The 27,618-nt window shown below is 39.7% G+C and overlaps 1 protein-coding gene and 1 pseudogene across 9 annotated transcripts in view; one reads left to right on the top strand and one right to left on the bottom strand.

Moving 5' to 3' along the window:
* Positions 1 to 434: 434 nt before the first annotated feature.
* Positions 435 to 27,618, top strand: part of MYO6 (myosin VI) — a 164,757-nt gene continuing 137,573 nt past the window's right edge. For 6 of the 9 annotated variants that reach the window (XM_054490230.2, XM_054490233.2, XM_054490231.2 and 3 more), the window contains exon 1: positions 435 to 747. The gene's annotated coding sequence lies outside the window, so the exon portion shown is untranslated. Of the gene's footprint in view, positions 748 to 20,377; positions 20,493 to 27,618 lie in introns of all 9 variants that reach the window. The other 3 variants (XM_054490229.2, XM_063666345.1, XM_063666342.1) reach the window with 2 other exon arrangements.
* Positions 20,890 to 20,989, bottom strand: LOC129039737 (U6 spliceosomal RNA; annotated as a pseudogene).

The raw sequence follows: 27,618 nt of genomic DNA on the forward strand, positions 1-27,618 counted from the left end.
AGACCGAACGGCAACTTAGTTGTGCGGGAAGGTTCCCCCCTATGCAGGGCAGCCCAGTCCAAGCCGCCCGATCCGGAGCCGAGTGAGCAGTGGTTCTTGCCGCAATCGCCACGCGGCCTCGCTGCCGCCCAAGCGCGGACACCTGGTTCCTGGGTCCCCAGCGCGGAGCCCCGGACTCCTCGCCCCCTCTCCGAACAACTTTCTTCTTGCTTGAACTGATTCTCGCTGTTGGCAGACTGCACAGTCACAGCATCCACCCGGACAGGACCTGCTTTGCCGGGACTGTAAACAACTACCGTGGCAAAAGAGGCCGTTTAGCCGTGGGAAGAACAAGAACTCCCAGCTTGTCCAGGGGCAGCCCCTCCCTGCGCTGCAGGGCGCTTACCCCCGCCCCAGAGGCTCTGCGCCGCGGGCGGGGCGACCCCGGGGGTCGCGCGCCCCCTCCCGGAGCGCGCGCCCGACGGCCTGCCGCGGCCCCGGCGCCCCCGCCCCCTCGGGCGCTCCGTAGCCGTGACGTGCACGCCGCAGTGCCGGGGACTCGGCGGGGCGCCGGCCGGCGGGCGGAGACCGACTCGGGATCTGTCCGAGCAGGAAGCCAGCCTCAGCCCGGCCGCTGTCGCCGCCCCGTCCTGGTGCCCGTCCGCGTCGTCGCCCTCTTCACTGGCCCTCATCACTTCTCACCGCGCCCTCCAGCTTCACCGGTACAGGTAGCCCCGCCGCCGCGCACCTGCCTTCGCGCCCGCACCGGTGAGTGTCCCAGAGACCCCGCTGTGGGGCGTCGGCGCCGGGGTCTCGCGTTCCCCGGCCCGGCCTTGCTCCCGGGCCTCCTCGAGCAGCTCCGAGGCCGACGCTTCTGTTCACTGCCCGAGGACGCGAGTGGGAGAAGCAGGTGATGGGTGGGCCCTGGGCAGCAGTGGGGCCGGCGGTGGTTCTCGTTTCCACCGAAAGACAATCAGTCTCCTTTCATGGGTTCTCGTCACCAAGTTCCCTTTGTGTTTCTTCCCTGGCTCCCAGGTAGAAGCAGAGCACTCAGGTGCCTAACTCGGACTTGGACACTCCGTGATAGTTTTATTTTCTCTTTTGTAAACACGCTTAAAATTCAGTGCAGGGAGAGCGCAGTTTGCTCTGAGATGTGAAGATCAAATGATACCATTAATAGTCTAATCATGTAGGAGACCAGATCGAGACTTTCTAAAGCCTTATTCTTAGTCTCTAGGTGGTCCAGTACCTTGAGTATGTTAATTTACGGATATGCTACTGAACAAAAACTTTTTTTGTTAATTTCCAAAAACTCCCTAAAACGATTAAAATGCTTAAACTCTGGGATTTTAATTTAAATAGGACATAATTTGATGGGGTTATTACTAGAACATCCATGTTTAAAAGTATTTCCATACAGTTTAAAAAATTCATTACTTTTTTTTTTTTTTTTTGAGACGGAGCCTTGGTCTGTCGCCCAGGCTGGAGTGCAGTGGTGCGATTTCCGCTCACTGCAACCTCCCCCTCGCGGGTTCAAGCGATTCTCTGCCACAGCCTCCCGAGTAGCTGGGATTACAAGCGCCCACCACCACGCCCGGCTAATTTTTTTGGTATTTTTAGTAGAGACGAGGTTTCACCATCTTGGCCAGGCAGGTCTTGAAATCCTGACCTCGTAATCCACCCGCCTCGGCCTCCCAAAGTGCTGGGATTACAGGTGTGAGCCACCGCGCCTGGCCAAAAATTCTTTACATCTTACCTGGCATAAAGTGATGTGGTGGAGGGATGCTTAAGTCCTGATTTACAAGTATTAGTGAGAAATGAGGAGCACTGCCCTAACTTAATAGACTTAACTGTACGGGTTAAATAAGCCTCATTTTTTTTTTTTTTTTTTTAATGCTCTGGTGGTGTAGATGCAATCTATCTAAATAAAGTCAGAACTTGAGAGTTTTAAAAATTAACTTTTTTTTTTTTTTTTGAGACAGAGCCTTGCTCTGTCGGCTCACTGCAACCTCCACCTCCCGGGTTCGAACGATTGACCTCCCTCACCCGCCCGAGTGGCTGGGACTACAGTAAGCGCACGCCACTGCCCAGCTAATTTTTGTATTTTTGGCAGAGACGGGGTTTCGCCATGTTGGCCAGGCTGGTCTCGAACTCCTGACCTCAGGTGATCCGCTCGCCTCGGCCTCCCGAAGTGCTGGGATTACAGGCGTGAGCCCCCGCGCCTGACCTGAAAATTAACACTCTTAAGATTTAGCTGAAACTTATCTTCACACCATAAAACGTGAATCTTGAACTTGGACTGGTAGTGGTCATGGTACAAAGGTTGGCGGCAAAACAGCATTTCTGTACAAATTAACTGAAGTTCCTAGATGTCTTGGGTTGTGGTTTTCAAACTGGAGAATGTTTAGTGAAAAAATTACCTTTGTGCCTTTCTTCCTTAATTGTAGAAACCGCCACAAATGTTACAAAGTGGGCTATAGCCAGAGCTTGAAACCATGCTGCCGTTCAAAATAGCTCACAGACTTTTGTATATACAGCTCATTTTGAGTACTTTACGTTACGCAGGAATTGCATCCACATTGGTAAACAGAAGTCGTTTTAGTCTTATGTACATTTGCCCATTATTTTTGTATTTTTTGTGTGTGACATGCTGTTTATCATTCTCTCATCTTTGTAAGTTACATTTTTGTTTTCAGAAACCATTGTGAATGTCAGTATGAATGACATTTAAGGAAAGATCATGATTAAAAACTGTATAATATATAAAACTATATATGATATACGTATATATTCTTGGTTAGTGCCTAGAAACATGAGTAAGAAAAATGTAATGAACAATTACAATATTTAATGTAAATTAATGCAATTAAATATTGTATTAAAAACAAAAGATCGTAAATCATAACCAGTAGGTATTATCTGAAATAGATTTTTCCCTGTTTATGTTTACGTGGTCAAGTTTTAAAATAACAGTGGCCAGGAAATCTGAGAGAGGCTGAAGGCTCTGTTCTCATCCTGTTGTGACTTTGCCTGGAGTCTGTGGTGTATCATGTAGCCCATTGTTTAGACAACTGGGCTGTATCTGGGTTCCAAAATGTAGCTTTCTTTAGAAAGTTTTAAAGACTTTGACCATGTGAGGCTTGAACAGATACAAACATCCAAACATTCAAAAAAAATTAACCCATTTTAACTTTCTGTTGATAGTTGAGACTCCATTTTTGACATGTAAAATACCAGTTTTAAGAAGAGTTTACTAACCTCTGTGTAGTTTTCATTTTTATATATTAAAATATCTAAAAATATTGGGAAGTGTTATAACTTAAATAAATCTCGAGTTTATTTATTCATTTTTTTTTCTCTGAGATGGAGTCTTGCCCTGTCATCCAGGCTGTACAATGGCACGATCTTGGGTCACTGCAACCTCTGTTTCCTGGGTTCAAGTGATTCTCCTGCCTCAGCCTCCTGAGTAGCTGAGATTACAGGTGCCCGCCACCACACCTGGCCAATTTTTGTATTATTATTAGAGATGGGGTTTCACCATGTTGGCCAGGCTGGTCTCAAACTCATGAGCTCAAGTGATTTGCCTGCCTTGGCCTCCCAAAGTGCTGGGATTGCAGTTTCATAGAGTTTAATTATGATACCCATAATGAGATATTTCATAATAATTTGTGAACTGGCCCTTTACTAGTATAAGATTGTTGCACATTTATTAGGCATCTTCCTTAATTGGACAGATCACAGATTGAGGGGCTTGATCTACAAAATAATTTTCTAGGCTAATGGTCTTGTCCTTTTACAGATGAGGAAGTCTAGTCTCAAAGAATTAAATGCTTGCTCCAGAAGGGCAAAGTCTGGATTCACACCTGAGTCGTTTGACCACGAAGCCCCTGTTTTTTCCACCAGAACGGTTTGCCTTGGTTTCAGTTCACTTGGTGGACTGTTTAAACCGGCAAAACTGGTATTATGTCAAAGAATGTAATTCAAGGTTTGACAAAAGCATCCAGGAGTAGATGTGATAGGCCATGAATGTAGTTCTGGAACAAATTTAGAATCCTATGTTTGTGTCTTCATTCTCAAGTTGACAGCCTTGAACAGTGATGCTGCTGCCTTCTCATTTCTCGTATAGTTCTAGGACGTGATATGTATTGTGCCCGTTTAACTTTGATAGGTTTGTAAGAACTAGAATTAGATTGTAATGTTCCTGGTTAGGATAGAACTTTAAAATTTTCCTCTAATGAAAAAGATAGATTATTTATGCAGTAGCTATCCTTTAAATATTACATAATTAATTCTCTAATCTTGAGAGGGGGGACTCGTTTTTAGATTATGATTAAATTGTCACTTAGAAACTATTAGTACAAATCTTTTCTATGGTCTGTGGAATATCCCTTGAGCTGCAGTAGACATAAATGACAACAATGAGCAAATAAGCCCATTTTTTTGGTAACAAACTAGGAATCATGCATTTCAGCAGTAGAATGTAGTTGGGTGAATGAGCAGAAGCAAGGTAGGAAGGCTGAGTTGGGTGGCTGCCATTACGGGTTTTTTCATTATTTGCTTTGAACTATTAGGAATTTTGCATCTCAAGGATATTCATATTCAGCTGTAAATACAAAACCACCACCTAATATAAATTAGTAATATTACTAATATAAATTGGTAATAGATGATCTGTGACACACACAACAAGAAGTAGAGTTAAATAAGCTTAAGTTCTCTTTTGGAGGCATTATATCTATATACATGTATCTATGATCTATATGTGTGTGTGTGTGTGTGTGTGTATTTTTTTTTTTTTTTTGGAGACAGAGTCTCATTCATGCCACATGCAGTGGCATGATCTCGTCTTACTGCAACCTCCGTCTCCCTGGCTCAAGTGACACTCCCACCTCAGTCTCCGGAGTAGCTGGGACCACAGGTGTATGTCACCATGCCTGGCTAACTTTTTTGTGTTTCTGGTGGAGAGGGGTTTTGCCATGTTGCCCAGGCTGGTCTTGAACTCCTGAGCTCAGATAATGTGCTGCCTCGGTCTCCCAAAGTACCGGGATTACAGGCATGAGCTACCGTGCCTTGCCGGCATTATATAATGTTCAGAGGAACCAGGATCTTTTCATTTAAAATGGTTCTGATTTTATTTGACAAATTTGAGTGGACTAGAATCTTTAAATATTTTGCAACGTCTTTCTAGTTACTGTTTTCAAAAATTAGCTTATTTTTCTTATTGATTAGTGTAAGAATGACATAATGGTTTGAGAAATGACCGTAAGTCCACCAAAAGTTTTCCCTGTGAGTACTGAAGCATAGAAAGTAAAACCTAAAGAAGAAATCTGGCATCTTTAGAAATCTTGCTGGTGCTAAAGAGAGAGGAAATAATTTTTTATACAGAAGGCATGTCTCAAGTGAAACCAAAACACCAAAGCACATTCCTTCAGTGTATATTCACATGGGGTAAATATGATGCTGAGTAATGTGCACAAAGGAAACTCCTGACAAAAACACAGTCATCTTTTGAGTATGTTAGGTCATTTGTTATTTTATTTGAAAATAACCTGGCCGGGGCGTGGTGGCTCACACCTGTAATCACAGCATTTTGGGAGGCCAAGGTGGGCGGATCACCTGAGATCAGGAGTTGAGACCAGCCTGGGCAGCATGGTGAAACCCCATCTCTACTAAAAATACAAAAATTAGCTGGGTGTGGTGGTGGGTGCCTGTAATCCCAGCTACTCGGGGGGCCAAGGCACGAGAATCACTTGAACCTGGCAGGTGGAAGTTGCAGTGCACTGAGATTGGGCCACTGCAGTCCAGCCTGGGCGATTGAGTGAGACTCCATCTCAAAAAAAAAAAAAAAAAAAAAGAAAGTAAGCCACTGACTAACCTTTACAAAGTAATATATTTTGTGTGGCAGAATTTTTTGATTTCTAATATATGTGGATGAACATCTTTTTCAACAAATGTTTACTGAGGGCCCACTGTGTTTTAGATATGACAAGTGTGAACTGATTCCTCCCTGTGCTGGCATATCTTTGGATCCAGGAAATAGGAAGAGTTGCAGAGATATGAAAAAATGAATAGAAACCATCCATTTGAAATCCAAAGACATATATGTCAAAAGCTGATAACTTATATTTGTATGGCTTTTTATTGCTTTAAAATATTTTTATATGCATTTGGTCCTTAAAACAACTTGATGAAGTAGATTTAGTAAATTTATTCCTTTTCTACAGGTGAGGAAATGGAGACTCAAAAAATTAACAATACTGGCTGCATGTGGTGGCTCATGCCGGTAATCCCAGCACTTTTGGAGGCTGAGGTGGGAAGATCACTTTAGCCCAGGAGTTTGAGAACAGCCTGGGCAACATGGTGAAACCCTTTCACAAAAAATATTATACAAAAATTAGCTGGGTGTGGTGGTGCATGCCTATAGTCCTAGCTGTGTAGGAGGCTGAGGTTGGAGGATCTCCTGAGCCCAAGAGGTCAAGGCTGCAGTGAGCCGTGATTGCACCACTGCACTCCAGTCTGGGTGACAGAGCAAGATCCCGTCTCTAAATAAATAAATACATTACTTGAAATTAAGTAACTTGTTCAAGGTCAATGTGGCTACTTAGAAGCATCATCTCTGTGTAGTCCCAAAGTAGTAAGTCCTCCACTTTCCCCCTATTGCTTATGTATTTAACCTCACATTATGGCTTCAAGTCAGGTGGTTCAGGAAGTTCTGAAAAATTAGGGTCACTAAAATGGTGATTATTAAATTGTTACAGGTTATTTTTTTTAATGGAAGGTAGAAGATGAGCATGATGCATCATTATGGAACTACTTTAACATTTTAAATAGATTACTAGACTGAAATTGGTAATTAGCTTTTCTAGCTGGAGAATTTTTAAAGAACAATTAGTTAAAAAAAGGAAGGAGAAAAATGTTCTGGGGGAATTTTGAAAATAACTTTTATTACTTTGTGCATTGGTAGTGATCCGATAGTTACAACTGTCTTTGTAAAGACTCACTAAAGAACTGTGTGTGCGTCTGTGTTGCTTCCTTTATGTCTTCATTTATTTAAAACATACTTGAGTGTCTACCGTGGACCAGGCACTATTCTAAGTTCTAGGGATACAGTGATTAAATTAAGACCAAGCCCCTGTACTGACATTTCATTGTTGTTTTGAATTAAGTTAATTATAGACTCTTCATACTAGGATGTAATCAACAGGGCTGACCTTAAAGTTGGGAAATAGGCAGTTGTCAAAATTGTGCAATTTGAAGGCTACTGTATGACTTACTTGCTCTGGAATATTCTACTCCTGACCTGTCTGTCGAAGACTCCCAGACTATTGGGTTATGGCACTGTTACCAACCTGCTTTGATAAATATAAGTATGTTCCATCATTTATCACACTTTTAGCAAAGAAAACTGAGAGAAAATAAATGGGAACTAGAGTTGGACACGGTGATGCGTACGTGTAGTCCTAGCTACTCAGGCGGCTGAGGCAGGAGGAATGCTTGAGCCCAGGTGTTCGAGGCCAGCCTAGGCAGCGTAGCCAGATTCTGTCTCAAAAAAAAACAACAACCAAGCAAAAAACATATGGGACTAGGACTGATATGTTGGTGTTGTAAGAGAAGAGGTTAGCAAAGTGTAATTTTAATAGCAGCTATTGTTTTTTCTTTTTTTTGAGACGGAGTCTCACTCTGTCACCCAGGCTGGAGTGCAGTGGTGCGATCTTGGCTCACTGCAACCTCCGCCTTTCGGGTTCAAGCGATTCCCCTGCCTCAGCCTCCTGAGTAGCTGGGATTACAGGTGCTCACGACCATGCCTGGCTAATTTTTGTATTTGTAGTAGAGATGGGGTTTCACCATGTTGGCCAGGCTAGTCTCGAAGTTCTGACTTCAGGTGATCTGCCCGTCTTGGCCTCCCAAACTGCTGAGATTACAGGCGTGAGCCACCGTGCCTGGCCAATAGCAGCTGTTGTTTATTGAGCTTTTACTACCATGTCAGATATTATGCCAAGTGAGTACTTTTGTATACATTAGCTCAATCACTGTGTCACCTCAGTGGTGTTGGTGTTATGATCTTCATTTTACAGATTAGGAAACTGAGGGGCAGAGATGTTAAATTTGCTCAAGCTTATTTGGTGGTGCTGGAATTTGGGTCTCTGCTAGTACTAAGCAGGTAGTAGATACTAATGTGGAAAGAGTACTCATGTGTGTTGTGTGTATATATGTGTATATATGTATACACACACATATATAGTGTGTATATACGTATACACACATATATAGTGTGTATATGTGTATATACGTATACACACACATATATAGTGTGTATATATGTGTATATACGTATACACACACATATATAGTGTGTATATATGTGTGTATACGTATACACACACATATATAGTGTGTATGTGTGTGTATATACGTATACACACATATATAGTGTGTATGTGTGTGTGTATACGTATACACACACATATAGTGTGTATGTGTGTGTGTATACGTATATACACACACACATATAGTGTGTATGTGTGTATATACGTATACACACACATATAGTGTGTATGTGTATATACGTATACACACACGTATATAGTGTGTGTGTGTGTGTATATACGTATACACACATATAGTGTGTATATATGTGTATAGTGTGTATATATGTGTATATACATATACATACACCATATATAGTGTGTATGTGTGTGTATATACGTATACACACACACATATAGTGTGTATGTGTGTGTGTATACGTATATACACACACACATATAGTGTGTATGTGTGTATATACGTATACACACACATATAGTGTGTATGTGTATATACGTATACACACACGTATATAGTGTGTGTGTGTGTGTATATACGTATACACACATATAGTGTGTATATATGTGTATAGTGTGTATATATGTGTATATACATATACATACACCATATATAGTGTGTATGTGTGTATATACGTATACACACACATATAGTGTGTATATATGTGTATATACGTATACACACACATATATAGTGTGTATGTGTGTGTATATATGTATACACACACCATATATAGTATGTGTGTGTATATACGTATACACACACCATATATAGTGTGTATGTGTGTGTATATACGTATACACACACATATATAGTGTGTGTGTGTATATACGTATACACACACATATATAGTGTGTGTGTATATACGTATACACACACATATATAGTGTGTGTGTATATACGTATACACACACATATAGTGTGTATACGTGTGTATATACGTATACACACACATATAGTGTGTATACGTGTGTATATACGTATACACACACATATAGTGTGTATACGTGTGTACATACGTATACACACACATATAGTGTGTATACGTGTGTACATACGTATACACACACATATAGTGTGTATACGTGTGTACATACGTATACACACACATATAGTGTGTATACGTGTGTACATACGTATACACACACATATATAGTGTGTATGTGTGTGTACATACGTATACACACACATATAGTGTGTTTGTGTATATACGTATATACACACACATAGTGTGTGTGTCTGTGTATACATATACACACACATATACAGCGTGTATATGTGTGTATATATGTATACACACATATATAGTGTGTATACACACACATATAGTGTGTATTTGTGTGTATATATGTATACACACACATATACAGTGTGTATATGTGTGTATATATGTATACGCAATATATAATGTGTATATATGTGTACGCAATATGTATTGTGTATATATTTGTATATATGTATATACAAGAGTACTTGTGTATTGTGTGTGTATATATATATATACACACATATATACACACACATATATTGTGTATATATGTATATAGACATACATATATAGACATACATATACATATATAGATATATGTACGTATACATATATACATATGTGTATGTATACATATATATGTATATGTGTATGTCTGTATACATATATACATATATGTGTATGTCTGTATACATATATACATATATGTGTATGTCTGTATACATATATACATATATGTGTGTGTATATATGTATATAGACATATACACAATATATGTGTATATGTATATATATACACATATATATACACACACACAATATATGTGTGGGTATATATATACACACACATAGAACATATATACATATAGAACATCAGAAGTCTGTGTGTGTGTGTATATACGTGTATATACACATAGAGACAGACTTCTGATGTTCTACTAGGATGTGTGACACATCACAGAGGTGGGCAACCTTGGTGTGGGAGTGATGGGTGTGGGGAGTCAGGATAGCTTGTTGGGTGAGGGGTGGGAATTGGGGTTGGAAGGAGATGGGAGGGTATTACTTGCCTAACTACTTGGTCGTCAGGCTTAATCCTCTCTCTGACAGCCCTGGGGTTCCAGAGTTGCATTTAAGCACAGTGCTTTCTTGTCCAGCTCCTGGGTAAGAGGATAGGCAGACTTGAGGCAATCCTGGTTTTGTCACTCATTAACTTGGTCAAATTATTTAATTTCTCTAGGCTTCAGTTTTCTCATCTGTAAAATGGAAGTAACAATATTACCTACCTGGTGTGGTTCTTAAGAGGGTTGAATTAGATAATAATACACGTAAAACACAGATCACACTGGCTAGCACATAGTGTACATTCATTATTATTGTTGTTACTGTGTTTTTTTTTTTTGTCATGTTTAATGTGGAATTTTCATCCAAAAGCAAGAAAAGCAATATATTAGTGATTTGGTTGGAATCTTGAAGTTGGATTTTTTTGTTTGTTTTTTGAGATGGAGTCTCGTTCTGTTGCCCAGGCTGGAGTGCAGTGGCGCGATCTTGGCTCACCACACCCTCCGCCTCCCAGGTTCAAGCAATTTTCCTGCCTCAGCTTCCTGAGTAACTGGGACTATAGGAGCGTGCCACCATGCCCAGCCAATTTTTGTATTTTTAGTAGACGCGGGGTTTCACTATGTTGGCAAGCTTCCCTTTTGATTTATGTGCAAACTGGAATTAGAGAACTACTGGCTTAAACTTTATCTTTTGGTTAGGGAGGGCTTCAACAAGATTAACGACAATTTGCTTGGGTTAACCAGGCAGTATGTGGTAGAGGGAAGTGAAATATGTTACCAGAATCTCTTCATTGACTTTTTTTTTAAGCTTATTTGGGGCTTATAGCATTTATATGGAGAAGACAATGCAGTGTTAAATTTCACACCTAAATTAAATTGTAATGACTGTTTCAGCTTTTTGTTTGTTTGTTTGAGATGGAGTCTCGCTCTGTCACCCAGGCTGGAGTGCAGTGGTGCCATCTCAGCTCACTGCAAGCTCCGCCTCCCGGTTTCACACCATTCTCCTGCCTCAGCCTTCCAAGTAGCTGGGACTACAGGCTCCCGCCACCATGCCCAGCTAATTTTTCTTATTTAGTAGAGACGGGGTTTCACTGTGTTAGCCAGGATGGTCTTGATCTTCTGACCTCGTGATCCGCTCGCCTCGGCCTCCCAAAGTGTTGGGATTACAGGCATGAGCCACCGCGCCTGGCCTGTTTCAGCTTTTTAACTAGCTTCAGTTGGAGGTGATTAGTTAATATTAGTTAAAATTGTTAATTTTTAACAATTATACAAATAGTAAAAATGTATAAATACATATTTGTATAGATCTTTTTTTTTTTTTTTTTGAGATGTAGTCTCACCCTGTTGCCCACGCTGGAGTGCAGTGGCATGATCTCAGCTCACTGCAATCTCCCCCTCCCAGGTTTAAGCGATTCTAATGCCTCAGCCTCCTGAGTAGCTGGGATCACAGGCATGTGCCACTATGCCCGGCTAATTTTTGTATCTTTAGTGGAGACGGGGTTTCACCATGTTGGCCAGGCTGGTCTCGAACTCCTGACCTCAGCTGAGCCACCCGCCTCAGTCTCCCAAAGTGCTGGGATTACAGGAGTGAGCCACAGCGCCCTGCCATTTCTATAGATCTGGTCATTTCTATAGATCTTAAAAACTTTTAAAAACTTAGATTTCTTTAGATAATGTACTGTTGAATAATCAGACTTGGCATTGTTAGTCATATCAGGCAAAGCCCCAAAAGGAAAGAGATTTTACCCCTGATGCTTCACATGAAGAGGCTATTTGCAGAGGTTAGAGAACAAACAAGTGTGGTAAAGCGCTCAGGGATTAGAAACAGTAAGAAACTCTTAGTTCTCCAGAAATTACCGGAGCAGAAAGCTGGCATTGTGGAGGAGGGCTAGAGGGAGCTGCGGTTTTGAAGCAGGAGGGGTGTGAAGGGAGGTTCCCTGATCTCTCCTCCCTCTTCCTCCGAGTCTCCACCAGTGACTTACTTTACTAGAACCCAGCTGGGGAGCCCAAGTGATTTTTTTTTTTTTTTAAGGCTCATTCTCCCAGTGCAAGAGCAGAGAAAGAATTGAGGATGTGAAGGAGCAAATGAAGATTAACTAGGACATTATTTAGAACGTTTGGGGATTTGTAGCATTTCCTTGGTACATTTAAAAAAAAACTTGTAGCATTGTGATATATCTGCAAAATACTTGGGACTAATTGTTTTATACATGCTTTCAGAAATAGTTTAATCACTTTCTCATTTAACTGAATAATTATGTTAGGAACTTTTGATGATCCGTATAACCCAACAAGAAACATAATCTAGGTCTGTTAATACAAAGCACTTTTGTTAATATATTGTTATACTTTGCTGAGGTTTTCTGAAATTTTCTTCACTAGGCAGTCCTGGTTTAATGGAATACATGTTTCTTTCATTAAAAATCTTTAGTGACTAAATTAAAAATATTTTGGCAATAAGTCTTTCGCTTTTCTGGAATTTATACTTGTGTTCACCTGGAATTTTTTTTGACAACAAGAGCACTAGAACATAGTGTTGATATGGTAATAGTTAATAGAAGCAAGACTATTGGGAAATAGTTGTTCATCCTTCCCAAGTCCTTTTGAGGACACATTAAATTTCTGTATAAATCTGTTGCAATTTGCTGTTATCTTGCAGTTGCTGATATTTTGCTAATGCCAATTTTACCTAGTTAATCTTAGTTCTGGCAAGAAGTTTGTGCTCTTTATTTTGGATAGATTTCTTAGGGGTTACTAAAGAAAAGGATTTCTCTTCTTAAAGAGATGGTATGAAGGATTCTAGGAATATAAGTAATACTCCCCCCAAAACAATTAGATTATGACTTATATTTTCTTTCCTCTCTTCAGGATTCCAGGGAAAAAGAAGTGCAAGATCTTACTGAGATTAAGAAGCAGCTAGAGAGGGCCTTGTTCATTCATGACCTCCAGAAAAGGAGGGGCCATATTGTGCAGGGTTGAGCAGATTAATAAACATCTGGCTGAGAGAATTTAGCATACAAATAAAGTATACCTCTGGATATAAATGTTATAACTGAGTTAAAAAAATATGTTTCCCAGCTTGTCTTTTTTAAAGAGTATGGTGAAAATGAGAAACAGGTTTGGAATCAACTGAATAACACCTGTGGTTGGAAACCAACCATTTAGATATTTTCTCTGTAAGTAGGCTTTTTTTTTTTTTTTTAAAGGAGTGATTTCAAACTTTTGTGGGATCTTCTGAAAACATATTGTTTATTTGGATTTGACACTGATGGAATTAGTATCCCGCAGAAGATATTTGAGGCTTTTAGTTTTTCCATGTTGTATTCTTTGAATTTCCTTGATTTGAGGATTGAGTTATTCCAGAGAGAACTTTTCTCTTCTTCCTTGTTATTTTTTTTCTAAAATTAGATGAACCAGCTGTGTTTTGGTTTGTGGGCATGATTTGCTGTCTGTTATCCTTTTGGTCTTAGTTTCTGGGGGAAGAACAAAGAACCTGTGTGTGTTTTGAAGAGGAATGTATTAGTTTCTCTGCTCTTCTTGTTCATCTTGGTTGATCTTTAAGATGAGAAGAATGAAGAAAATACTTTATGTACTTATTATTCTTGTGTTTGATATTTCAAACAAAACTGTGGCTTGTATTGGCCACTGCGATGATGGAGAAAACAGATGAATGTAAAGTGAAAAACTAGTCATTATGTATTCAAATGGCTAATTGAAGAGGTTTATGTTAAAGAAAGGTTTTCTTTCAGGTATGGGAGGAGGGAAAAGAAGGATGGAAATTGAATGAGTTTGACCATATGACCAGCTGTCACGACAGATGTTTTAGCAACCAGGAAATATTTATTTCAATCAGAATTTAATTTTATATTTTATAGGGATGCATTCTACTAATAAACCTTTTTTTTTTTTTTGGAAGGAAAGTGAGGATAAGTAGGAATTTATAAACCAATTTGGTGATTTTAGTAAGTCATTAGTAAAAATGGAGATAGCCTGGTGGCTGCATATAGTGATGCTAGTATGTTAGAAAATGGGCTGTTAGAACACACACACACACACACACACACACACACACACTTTTTTTTTTCCTTTTTGCCAGATGTGCAACTATATACAGAGGGCTATTATTTATTAAAGGTGTGTTTCTGGAACTGGCCCAGAATGTCATGGACTTTGGTCCTGTTTTTTAGGATTCTGCTATTTGGTATATAACACTGATATAGATTAGTATTTTCAGAACATGTGGACAATAGAGTAGGTCAGCATGATTGAACAGTGAAAGGTTTATGTCAGATGGGTTGGAGGTGGCAGTATATTGTAATGATGGATTGAATGAGTGATCTAAAGTCATCCTAGCACAGTATAATTGTAACAATTCTTTTTTTTTTTTTTTTTTTTTAAGACAGAGCCTCACTCTGTCGCCCATGCTGGAGTGCAGTGGTGTGATCTCGGCTCACTACAAGCCCTGCCTCCCAGGTTCACGCCATTCTCCTGCCTCAGCCTCCTGAGTAGGTGGGACTACAGGCATCAGCCACCACGCCCAGCTAATTTTGTTTTTGTATTTTTAGTAGAAACAAGAGTTTCACCGTGTTAGCCAGGATGGTCTCGATATCCTGACCTCATGATCTGCCTGCGTCGGCCTCCCAAAGTGCTGGGATTACAGGCGTGAGCCACTGTGCCCCCGGCCATAATTATAACAATTCTTGAGGGCCAATTATGTGCCATCACTTTGAGTGTTTTGCAGTTATTTTCTCATTTAATTCTCACGTTGACCCTATGAGGTGACTATTCTTATTATCCCATTTTATAGCTGAGATAGCTGAGGTCTAAGTAACTTGAGAAGGTGATAGATGTAGTAAGGAGTAGAGTCAAAAGATGCTTCCAGGTGGTCTGTCTCTAGAGTCTTTGCTCCACTTAGAATTCTGAGCTTGCTTTTTCTGTGTGCTCTTTTAAACACTCAGAGCTTTGAAAATCTCTTAAGGGTTAATCTTTTCTGTTTTTATCTCCCTACACAAACAGTAGTAAAATGGTGACATTCATGCATCTATGGCCCACTCTCAAGTCCAGAGGAGACAGTTCTGTGATACCCACTTCCCTTCTGAGCCAGACTCACCCTCAGATTTCTGCTCTGCACAGGGCTCCAGCCTCCCCTGCCAGTGGATGAGAGAGGGGAGACCTCCTAGACCCAAATCTAAGCCATTGTCTGCAGCTCTTATCTTTTAAACCTCTTAACAACTACCTGTTTTAGTTATATACCTGTTATAATTACATACTTAATGTATGTGCCTTAAGCAAATGTATTCCTGTAAAGTTTTATGTAAATAATGAATTTAATTGTAATTTAATTTTTTTTTGTAGAGATGGGGGTCTTACTGTGTTGCCCAGGCTGGTATTGAACTCCTGGTCTCAAGTGATCCTCCTGCCTTGGCCTCCCAAAATGCTGAGATTATAGGCATGAGCCACTGCATCTGACCTGTAATTTTTTTTTTTTTTTTTTTGAGACGGAGTCTCACTCTGTTGCCCAGGCTGGAGTGCAGTGGCGTGATCTCGGCTCACTGCAACCTCCACCCTCCAAGATCAAGCGATTCTCCTGCCTCAGCCTCCTGAGTAGCTGGGATTACAGGTGCCTGCCACGCCTGGTTAATTCTTGTATTTTTTTAGTAGAGACGGGGTTTCACCATCTTGGCCAGGCTGGTCTTGAACTCCTGACCTCATGATCCACTCACCTTGGCCTTCCAAAGTGCTGGGATTACAGGCGTGAGCCACCGTGCCCGGCATAATTTTTTTTATTATTCTGGGAAAGTTTCCTATTTAAAGGGTCCCAGTGATAATTTCTTTTGTAAAGAGAAGAATCTTTGTATAAAACAAATGATTGTTTCCTAGATTATATTAATAAAATATGGATTTTTCACACATTACTTTTGCATAAACATAGTTCTAGCTAAATGCATATTTGATATAAACATGCCAAAATGAAATTTGATCTTATATTGTGCTTCATATTACTAATAAAAAAGGATTGAATAATAGTTTTTTCCTTGAATAAATGTCATTTGTTGGATTTGCACTAAAATGTACTTTTGTAGGCTTATCTACAGTAAGAATAATATTCTTTTAGGCAGTAGGTTGAGGTTCAATATGTAACACAATAGTATATTATTTTGTTATAAAATTCATTAGGTAAATGCTAGAGTTCTACTTAACTGCCAAAATCAGTATTTTATGATTCTGAAATAAATTATCTGAAAATAACAAAGTTTAGAGAGATAACTTAAAAACTTATAGTTGAAAGACAAACTACTCTTTGAAAAAAATATTTTTCTGTAACACCGGGTAAAATACTTATTTCCTGTAGTTAATATAATGCTAATGAGGTCTTGATCCCAGACTCATTGTAATTTGTGCTGTGTCCCTAAACACTCAACAGTGACTACTCTGTAACCTAATTAATAGATCCAGCGGCCTCATTTAGAGCATTATTCTTTTCCAACCTCTTCATCTATTTCTTTTTTTGTTTTTTAGAGATAGAGTCTCACTCTCATCCAGGCTGGACTGCATTCTTACCATTATAGATCATGGCAGCCTCGAACTCCTTGGCTCAAGTGATCCTCCACCTCAGCTTCCCAAAGTGCTGGGATTATGGATGCGGGCCACCATGCCTGGTCTCTAAACTCTTACTGTGTGATTCAAAATCCTTTTTGACCTGATCTTGCCCCACTTTTTCACTATAGCACTCATCACACCTCTGCCATTCTCCTTTGCTCTAGCCCCGTTGGCCTCTTCCCCAAACGTGTCCCCATTCTCCTTTCTCCTTAGTCTTGTTCAAACAAACCCTTCTTCTGGAGTGCACTTTTCTTTAGTCATTCTTACCCATCTTTCACTACCTGCTTGAATTAAATCTTTGAAAGTAGCCACCCCAAATTTACTATTTGGAATTATACTGGTATTATAATGTACATCAAAGGTTATGTAATGTATGTGTATCTTCCTTCATTCTTGTCTACTCTAACTAGATTGTGAATTACTAGAGGGTATAAACTGCCTAGCGAGAGGCTTTGTAAGGTTTTTGATCAGTGGATCTCAGGTCTCAGGACTCTTTTACACACTTAAAAATTACTGAAGACTGCATATTTTGTTTATGTGGATTATATCTATTGATATTCACTGTATTAGAAATTTAAAAATGATTTGATCCAGGCCAGGCACTTTGAGAGGCTGAGGCAGGCAGATCACTTGAGGCCAGGAGTTCAAGACCAGCCTGGCCAACATGGTAAAACCCCGTCTTTACTAAAAATACAAAAAATTAGCCGGGCGTGGTGGCAGGCACCTATAGTCCCAGCTACTCGGGAGGCTGAGGCAGGAGAATGGCCCGAATCCAGGAGGTGGAGCTTGCAGTGAGCCGAGATCATGCCACTGCACTCCAGCCTGGGCGACAGAACTAGACTCCGTCTCAAAAAAAAAAAAAAAAGAGAGACTTGAAGGTCAGATAGCTAACCACTGGCAGAACTGAAAGATAATTCATAAATCTCTTAGTTTGGAGTTCGTTTTTCCTGTCAGTATTGTGCAGTTAAAATATTTAGAGGTAATTTCACGTATAAGGCTATGACTAAAAAAAAAAGCTTTTTTTTTTTTTGCTTTTTTTTTTTTTTTTTTTTTGAGACAGAGTCTTGCTCTGTCACCCAGGCTGGAGTGCAGTGGTGCAATCTCAGCTCACTGCAACCTCCACCTCCTGGGTCCAAGCGATTCTCGAGCCTCAGCCTCCCAAGTAGCTGGGACTACAGGTGCACACTACCACGCCTGGCTAATTTTTGTATTTTTGGTAGAGATGGGGTTTCACCATGTTGACCAGACTGGTCTTGAATTCCTGACCTCAAGTGAGCTACCTGCCTCAGCCTCCCAAAGTGTTGGGATTACAGGCATGAGCCACTGCATCTGGCCAAAAATAAACATTTCTTTTTGTGCTATAATGTAATAAAATTCTTTAGGGAAGAAATTTCTGAACTCTTACCCAGTGCTCTAGAATCAAGTTTCATCTATTTGTTTCACCTCTTAAAAAAAAAAAATTACCAGAAGTGATGGCACATGCATCTAGTCCCACCTACTCAGGAGGCTGAAGTGGGAGGATCACTTGAACTCAGGAGTTTGAGGCTGCAGTGAACTATGATCATGCCACTGCACTGAGCGATACAACAAGAACTTCAAAAAAAAGAAAAGGCTAGGCTCAGTGAATTATGCCAGTAATGCAGCACTTTGGGAGGCTGAGGTGGGAGGATCGTTTGAGCCCAGGAGTTTAAGACCAGTCTGGACAACATAGCAAAACCTCCTCTCTACTAAGAATAAAAAAAAGGTTAGCTGGGCGTGGTAGTGTGTGCCTGTAGTTCCAGCTATTTTGGAGGCTGAAGTGGGAGGATTGCTTGAGCCTGGGAGTTTGAGATGGCAGTGTGATATAATTGCACCACTGAACTTCAGCCTAGGCAACAGAGTGAGACCCTGTCTCAAAGAAAAAAGCAGGCTGGGTATGGTGGCTCATACCTGTAATCCCAGCACTTTTGAAGGCCGAGGCAGGCAGATCACTTGAGGCCAGGAGTTCGAGACTATCCTGGCCAACATGGCGAAACCCCGTCTCTACTAAGAATACAAAAGTTAGCTGGGCGGGGTTGCAGGTGCCTGTAATCCCAGCTACGTGGGAGGCTGAGGCAGGAGAATCGCTTGAACCCAGGAGGTGGAGGTTGCAGTGAGCAGAGACTACACCATTGCGCTCCAGCATGGGCAAAAGAGCTAGACTCTGTCTCAAAAAAAGAAGAAAAAAAGAAAAAAACTAGTAGACAGTATAACCTACACATATGTGTGTGTGTGTATATTTTATATATATACATATACAGATATATACATTTAAAAATTAATACAGTATTCTAACAGAGGAAAGTTATTAAATTATTAATTAATTACAGTAATTACATTAAATATACTGTTTATTTCAGTTTGTGAAGGTGCAGGCAGTCCTTTACTACAAGGCAGAATAAAGTAGTCAGATGCTACTAACATCTACATGTAGAATAATCATGAATGCAGCAGCTGTAAATTAGACTAATATGCAAATATTATAATTGGTGACTCAAATATCTTTATTAGCATTGCTCTATAATGTGATTTTTCCAGCAGGATGAACATCTTTTGGTAAAGTTCCAAATAAAGGACAGTCTTCTTTCAATTTATGTGTTATTGTATGTTTTTTAGTCAGTGTATGTTAAAGCAATGCAAAAATTATTTTAAATATATGTACACATATATTGGATTAGATTCCGGGCTTACCTATGTTCTCCTCTGAATTTGCTGTTCATTTTACCTTCTATACATCATTAGTGGCATCACAATAATTTGAAAATTTGAAATAAAAAGTTCTTGTCCCATACCCACAGGAGCTGGATCAGTTTGTAGCATCCTCACAGACATTTGTGCTGGCTGCAGTATTTTTATTTTTTTTGTGTCATCTTCCTCAATTCATTCTTTTTTTTTTTTTTTTTTGAGATGGAGTCTTCCTCTGTCGCCAAGGCTGGAGTGCAGTGGCACAATCTTGGCTCACTGCCACCTTTGCCTCCCAGGTTCAAGTGATTCTCCTGCCTCAGCCACCTGAGTAGATGAGATTACAGGCGTGCACCACCATGCCCAGCTAGTATTTTGTATTTTTAGTAGAGACGAGTTTTACCATGTTGACTAGGCTGATCTCGAACTCCTGGCCTCAAGTGATCTGCCCGTCTCAGCCTCCCGGAGTGTTGGGATTACAGCCGTGAGCCACTATGCCTGGCCCTCAATTTATTCTTGAGTGTTGCATTCCTGTCTTTAAGTGAGACACTGAAGCTTTTACATTCTGAATAATAATACATATAAATAAATAATAAGAATGAATGTAAAATTAAAAATGTTTCATTTAAAGTGATGTAAATGAGAAACTATAATAGTTATAAATGGTATATGGTTCATAAATATACATGATTTACAAATTCCTTTTTTTTTTTTTTTTTTTGAGGCAGAGTCTCACTGTTGCCCAGGCTGGAATGCGGTGGCATGATCTCAGCTCATTGCAGTCTCTGTCTTCCGGGCTTAAGCGATCCTCCCACCTCACCATCTGAGTAACTGAGACTACAGGTGCGCACCACCACACCCGGCTAATTTTTTTGTATTTTTGTAGTCGGGCTTTTGCCATGTTGCTCAGGCTGGTCTCTTAACTTCTGAGCTCAAGCCATCTGCTTGCCTTGGCCTCCGAAAGTGCTGGGACTTCAGGTGTGAGCCATTGCCCCGGCCACAAATTCTATTCTTAAACAATTAAATTGGTGGAAATTTCTTGCATTTAAAAAAATGAATTTACTACAGAAATTATATTTTGCCTCCCAAAACACTTTCACCATTTTTAAAAATAATGAAATAAGGTTTGTTGCCCAGGTTGGTCTTAACTCCGGGTATCAAGTGATTCTCCTGCCTCAGCCTCCTAAGTAGCTGGGATTACATGTTGGAAGAGCTGCCCATTGTGTCTGCAATAATAAAAAAGAAACTGAAACATTTCGCCAGTTTGCATTTGCCCAGGAGCTATGGTGATCTTCTTTGAGTCCTTCCAATTTTAGTATATGTGCTGCCAAAGTGAGCACCTCTCAGTGTTTTTATGGCTGTATCTATTGCAGAATGCATAAATAACTTTTTTACCTGTAGTTTTAGAATATTTGGATGTTAATAATCTGATCTATTTTGCACCTGAATTTAAATACAAGATTTTAAAAAATTTCACAAAAGAGTTTTCCTCCAAGTGTAAATAATTCATTTTATTTTATTTTATTTTATGAGATGGAGTCTCGCTCTGTCACCCAGGCTGGAGTGCAGTGGTGTAATCTTGGCTCACTGCAACCTCCGCTTCCTGGGCTCATGTGATTCTCCTGCCTCAGCCTCCCGAGTAGCTGGGACTACAGGTGCCTGCCACTATGGCTGGCTAATATTTTGTATTTTTAGTAGAGATGGGGTTTCACCATGTTGGCCAGGCTGGTCTCAAACTCCTGACCTCAAGTGATCCACCAGCCTCTGACTCCCAAAGTGCTGGGATTACAGGTGTGAGCCACTGTGCCTGGCCAATAATTCATTTTAATGCCTTCAAGGGATAGTGAGTTTGGGAATAAGTAAAGGGAGTAGCAAATTATTGCTGTAAAATATACGAACTATATATGAACTATTTTGCCATAGAGAATGTATTAGTCTGGTTTTGCGTTGCTATAAAGGAATGCCTGAGACTGAATAATTTATAAAGAAAAGAGGTTTAATTGGCACAGGGTTCTGCAGGATGTAGAAGCATGGTACCAGCATCTGCTTCTGGTGAGGGCCTCAGGAAGCTTACAGTCATAGTGAAAGGCAAAGGGAGAGAGGTTGTTGTCACATGGTGAGAGTGGCAGCAAGAGAAAAAGGAGGGAAGTGCCACACTCTTTTAAACAACCAGATTTCTTGTGAACTCAGAGCGAGCACTCACTCATTTGTGGGGGTGGCACCAAGCCATTCATGAGGGATCTGCCTGCATGCCTGAAACACCTCCCATCAGATCCCATCTCTAACGTTGGAGGCCACATTTCAACATGAGATTTGGAGGGAGCAAATGTCCAAACCATATCTTTCCACCAAATCTCATGTTCTTTTCATGTCGTAAAATACAATCATCCCTTCCCAAAAGTCCCTCAAAGTCTTAACTCATTCCAGCAAGACCAAAGTCCTAAGTCTCATCTGAGACTCATCTCCTTCCACCCATGAGCCTGTAAAATCAAAACAAGTTATTTACTTCCAAGATACAGTGAGGGTACAGGCATTGGGTAAGCATTCCCATTCCAAAAGGGAGGAATTGGCTAAAAGAAAGGGGTTACAGGCCCCTGAAACCCAACAAGGCAGTCATTAAATCTTAAAGCTTTAAAATAATCTCCTTTGACTCTGTGTTCCACATGCAGGGCACACTGGTGCAAGTCGTGGGCTACCAAGGTCTCGGGCAGCTCCACTCCCTCTGCTGCTCTCAAGAATAGAATTGAGTGGGCTGGGCATAGTGGCTCATGTCTGTAATCCCAGCACTTTGGGAGGCCAAGGTGGGTGGATCACCAGGTCAGGAGATCGAGACCATGCTGGCTAACATGGTGAAACCCGTCTCTACTAAAAATACGAAAAATTAGCCGGGCATGGTGGCATGCGCCTGTAATCCCAGCTACTTGGGAGGCTGAGGCAGGAGAATAGCTTGAACCTGGGAGGCAGAGGTTTCGGTGAGCTGAGATCGTGCCATTGCACTCTGGCCTGGGCTACACAGTGAGACTCTGTCTCAAAGAAAAAAAAAAGAATAGAGTTGAGTGCCTGTGGCTTTTCCAGGTTCAGGATGCAAACTGCTGGTGGCTCTATCATTCTCACTTCTGGAGGGCAGTGGCCCCCTTCTCACAGCTCCACTAGGCGGTGCCCTGGTGGGGACTCTGTGTTGGGGCTCTGACCCCGTATTTCCCTTCCGCACTATCCTAGTAGATTTCTCTGTGAGGGCTTCCCTTGCTTCATCTTCTTGCTTCTGCTCTTGCCATGTAACACCATCCACTCTCCCTTTGCCTTGCACTATGATTGTAAGCTTCATGAGGCCCTTTCCACAAGCAGATGCTGCAGCCCTGCTTATACAGCCTGCAGGACTGTGAAGCAGTTGAAACTCTTTTCTTAAAAGTTAGCCTGTGTCAGGTATTCCTTCATAGCAACGTAAAAACAGACCAACACAGAGAGATTGTTATAAAGATACAAAGAGAAATTCTGTAATGAGATACCTAGTTGAAAACAGCCAGAAGTAATGTTCTCATGTTGTTTATTATATAAAGTATTTGTTGCTCTGTTATGTGGTATTGAAACTTCTAAACTAACCCCCTTTAGGTTTGTTTGTTCATTTTGAGACAGAGTCTCACTCTGTTGCCCAGGCTGGAGTGCAGTGGCATGATCTTGGCTTATTGGAACCTCCGCCTCCCGGGTTGAAGCGATTCTTTTGCCTCAGCCTCCCGAGTAGCCGGGATTACAGGCTTGCACCACCATGCCTGGCTAATTTTCGTATTTTTAGTAGACATGGGGCTTTGCCATGTTAAATAGTCTGGTCTTGAACTCCCGACCTCAGGTGATCCACCAGCCGTGGCCTCCCAAAGTGCTGGGATTACAGGTGTGAGCCAGTGCCCGTGGCCTCCTTTAGTTTTAAAGGCATTTTCCAATGACCATTGTTTGTGTAATTGAAAGCCAGATGTCTTTTAACTGATTTATCTTTCCTGATTATTTGATGTCACATTGGCAATTTAGTTGAATCTTGATGGATAACAGTATAAATATTTTGGTGTTGTTGACGAGGATAGTATTGATAGCTTACCCCAAGACAGATGTTTAAGCTATAAGATAACAGTACTTTTTTTTTTCTCTGAGATGATCTCACTTTGTTCCTTAGGCTGGAGTGCAGTGATGCAAACACAGTTCACTGCATCCTTGACCTCCTGGGCTCAAGTGATCCTCCCGCCTGAGCCCCCAAGTAGCTGGGACTAGAGACTCATGCCACCGTGCCCGGCTAATTTTTGTATTTTTTGTAGAGACAGGGTTTCATCATATTGTCCAGGCTTGTCTCAAACTCCTAAGCTCAAGTGATCTGCCTGCCTTGGCCTCCCAAAATGCTGGAACTACAGGCGCCAGCCACTGCATCCAGCCCAGAAATTTTCTTAATAAAAAGGATTCTTCAAAGGGCTTTTTTAGTGGCCTCCACTAAATTGTGTGTATAACTCCCAGGAGTTTAATTAATAAACAAAAGGAAAAGAGTGAATATGTGTTTTAACTCAAGGTACATTTATCTGTAGTTGTTCCTCATCAAAACTGCAGTAACTATATTTAGATATCAGATGCTAAATGTATTTCTCTCTAAATAGAGTTTAGAGAGAAAAAATCAGCTACACAGGGATAGATCCTAAACAATTAAGAATCCTCCTGAATTTTATAAGACAGTATGATGAAATCTTTCCCTTACTCCTGTTTGCAGTATAAATGAGATTGAGGTTGACTTTCTGAATAATTATTTACAGGAAAACAATAGAATTCACATTTGATACAGTGAGAAGTCAAATAATAGAATTCTAGGGTTGAGATACCTGTGTTACAGCTTAAACCATTAAGTCCCATATCTTGGAGGGTGGTATTTGCCAGTACTTTTTCAAAGATCCCCAGGTAGTTCCCATCTGCAGTTCACTTATCTTTTTTAAAAATTAAATCTTTGTAAGTAAAACTTTCTTGTCAGCTGTTGAAGAAACTCTTGGTAACCAGAATGTTTTAAAAATTTAGTTTTTGTGTACTAATTTTTAAAATGTATGATATCTTGTGGAGGAGTTAAAAAAGTAGAACGCTCTCTGGGATAGAGACTTAAGAATTATTTAAAATTATTAAAATGGTACACTTGATACAAAATTTGAAAGTAGAAATTAATTCTGTTGAAACTAATACTATTGAGTCTACTTTTCTGTTTCTGGCCTACCGTATCTAAACCACTCTAAACAGGTCACTCACTTGTTTTATCCTTATTTTAATGAGCTTCTGAGATGAAGTTTCTGTAACCTCTGTTTGTCTCCTGTTTGTCACAAAGATTCTTCATGTCTTACCTAAATTGCTTTGTTTACATTCTGTGTTCGGAGATGTAGGTAGGCCATTTGATCATTGATGTGAGTATACACACTCATACACTATCCCCCACCCCCGTTGCACAGTTTAAAGCCTTCTCATTCACATAGATAATTTTGTAAGTCTGAATAGCCTAATTTAGATAAACTTTCTTCGTAGTTCAATTAGAAAACTCTCCATTTTGAGCGCTTGTTTAGGTTTTAATGTAAAGGAAACATTTTACATTAGGAATCATTGTTTTACTAACCTTACTGACAAAAAGAAATAGTGATGAGGAAATGACTAAAAGCAGTTCAGACAGTATTGAGCATCCAGATACTACAAGGGTTGAGAACAGACGGGACTAAGAACACATGTGGAGAAGTCAGCTCTGAAAAGAGTTTTGGTTCACCTTCGGGTATAGATGGATGAAGTTACCGATGTGTTTTCAGTTGGAGAGGCAGAGTGTTGAGGAATTTTATACCTATTGTGTTGTATTTTTCTGTCAGGTAGGCATTAAGTCATCTTGATTTTCTGTAGGATGGAGATAATATTGGACCCTTCAATGAAGTGCTGAAGTTTTGAGATAGTATTTGAACTGTGTTGGTGATCTTTATAATTTTAGTAAATATACTTATTATTAAAGCATATTGTTCAATTATCCTGTTCAGATAATTGGATTTTTAAGTGTATTTACTTGACTTTTCAGGAAATGTTTAAATTGATTCTGTGAGGTAGGAAAGTGACTATAGGTTTATCTATATGTGTTTTTGATAGTCAAAAAAAGATGAAGTAATTGTCATAATTGTGACATAGAATCCATTGGAAGTGAAATAATATAGTTGGTGCAAATACTATGCTAGTGATAAACATGAGTGGTGAGAATGAAACAGATTCTTCCCAGTTTGAAATTTCATATTCTGGTAGGGCAGGCTGCTTACATGTGAGGATATTTTTAACACTTGATTGAGTTTCTCCTAATTTTATATAAAATAATGAGTATCCAATTATGATCAGTGGTAAATAAAAAGTGGAATGTTTGACTTAACACTCTACTCTGCAGCTGAACCACTGTGGAGAAACTAAGGTTTGGAATGACAGCCACACAAGTTAGAGAAAATTTTAGGAAACTGGAATTGATTACCTTGAAAGAAATAAGACTAACGAGGTGATTCAGACATGTTTCAAATGCAGAAGGTAGTGATTATATATCAATCAGTATTTTTTGGTGAAAACAGTAGAAGGCTTGATCTTCAGCTGCACTCTGAGGGATTTTAGACTGGTTTGTTAGTTTATTCATTGAGAGTTGTTTGCCTGCTATGTAGAGTCACAATGCCAGGATTGAGAGATGGATTTGTGAGCAGTACAGACACAGTTCCACCATCATCAAGCTTATATTCCAGTAGGGAGGTGGACATTAAACAACCTTTTATCATATGGTTATGCTTCAGTGGAGAAGTTCTGTGGGTGCTATGAAACCATATTAGAGAGGAAAGATGTGAGAAATAGCAGTGTAAGATGGTGGCAAAACATTAGGATGGGTGACGGAATACCTCTGTGAACTAATCAGGCCTCTTTAAAAATTCACCCTTCCCAAACTACAAAATAACTTATTTGTTCATTGTGGAAAATCCACAAAACCAAAATGAAGTGAATAAGAATCTTTGATATTTCTATTAGATAGAGATAATCACTAGATTTTTAGAAGGCCTTAAAAATTAAATGCATTTTCATCTTTATAAGGTGACTGGGAAATTTCATTTCTAGACCTGGAATTTATGGTTGTGGTTTCTCTGACTAATGCTGCTGTATCAAGAAGAGTAATTATCATAATGATACTACTGTAACACCTTGCTATAGCCCCACTTAATAACTGCTTGATGAATTATGTAAATGAATGTTCGTTCATAGTCCAAAGCAAATAGTTTTTTGAGATGTTAAATATAACAGGTAATATAAATGCTTTTTTACATAATAAAATGTAATGAACTTATTTTTACATAATAAAATGGTATATATTTATTTTTCTAGGTGAATATAATTTAACAGCATGATAGTTAATATTTTTGTACCAAATAGGATTAATGATTTTTATTAATTATAGCCCTGTATAAATTTAAATAATTGATAGACCCATAATCCAGTAGTTTGAATAAAGTTATCTTTACTTTTGACATGTTCTTTTCATGCATTTCTGTGTCTTTCTACAACTAAATTGCTGATATTCATTTACTTTCCTTTGGATCTTTTTTGCTACCATTAGAGAATGAATGCAATTTAATGTTTTATGTGACCATTTAGCCCTTTAAATATTGAAATACATTAAAGCAACATGGGTGTTTTTACTTTTCATGTAACAATTGTCTTCTTACCTTTAAAAAAGTAGCTTCTTAAATAATAGTTAAAATTTTATGGTATATTTGTTAGAGATTTTCCTTAAAGAGGAAAATCAAGGAATTGAAGTCTTCCCCTTAGCTTTAATTTTAATCCCTTCCCCCCACTTTTATGAAGTGGTGCTTAAAACTGGGGGAGTTTATTGAGAAATTATTATTATTATTACTATTTTTTTTTTTTGACGGAGTCTCACTTTGTCACCCAGGCTGGAGTGCAATGGCAC

Source organism: Pongo pygmaeus, chromosome 5 (genome assembly GCF_028885625.2).
Source record: "Pongo pygmaeus isolate AG05252 chromosome 5, NHGRI_mPonPyg2-v2.0_pri, whole genome shotgun sequence".
In the NCBI taxonomy this organism is placed as follows: domain Eukaryota; kingdom Metazoa; phylum Chordata; class Mammalia; order Primates; family Hominidae; genus Pongo; species Pongo pygmaeus.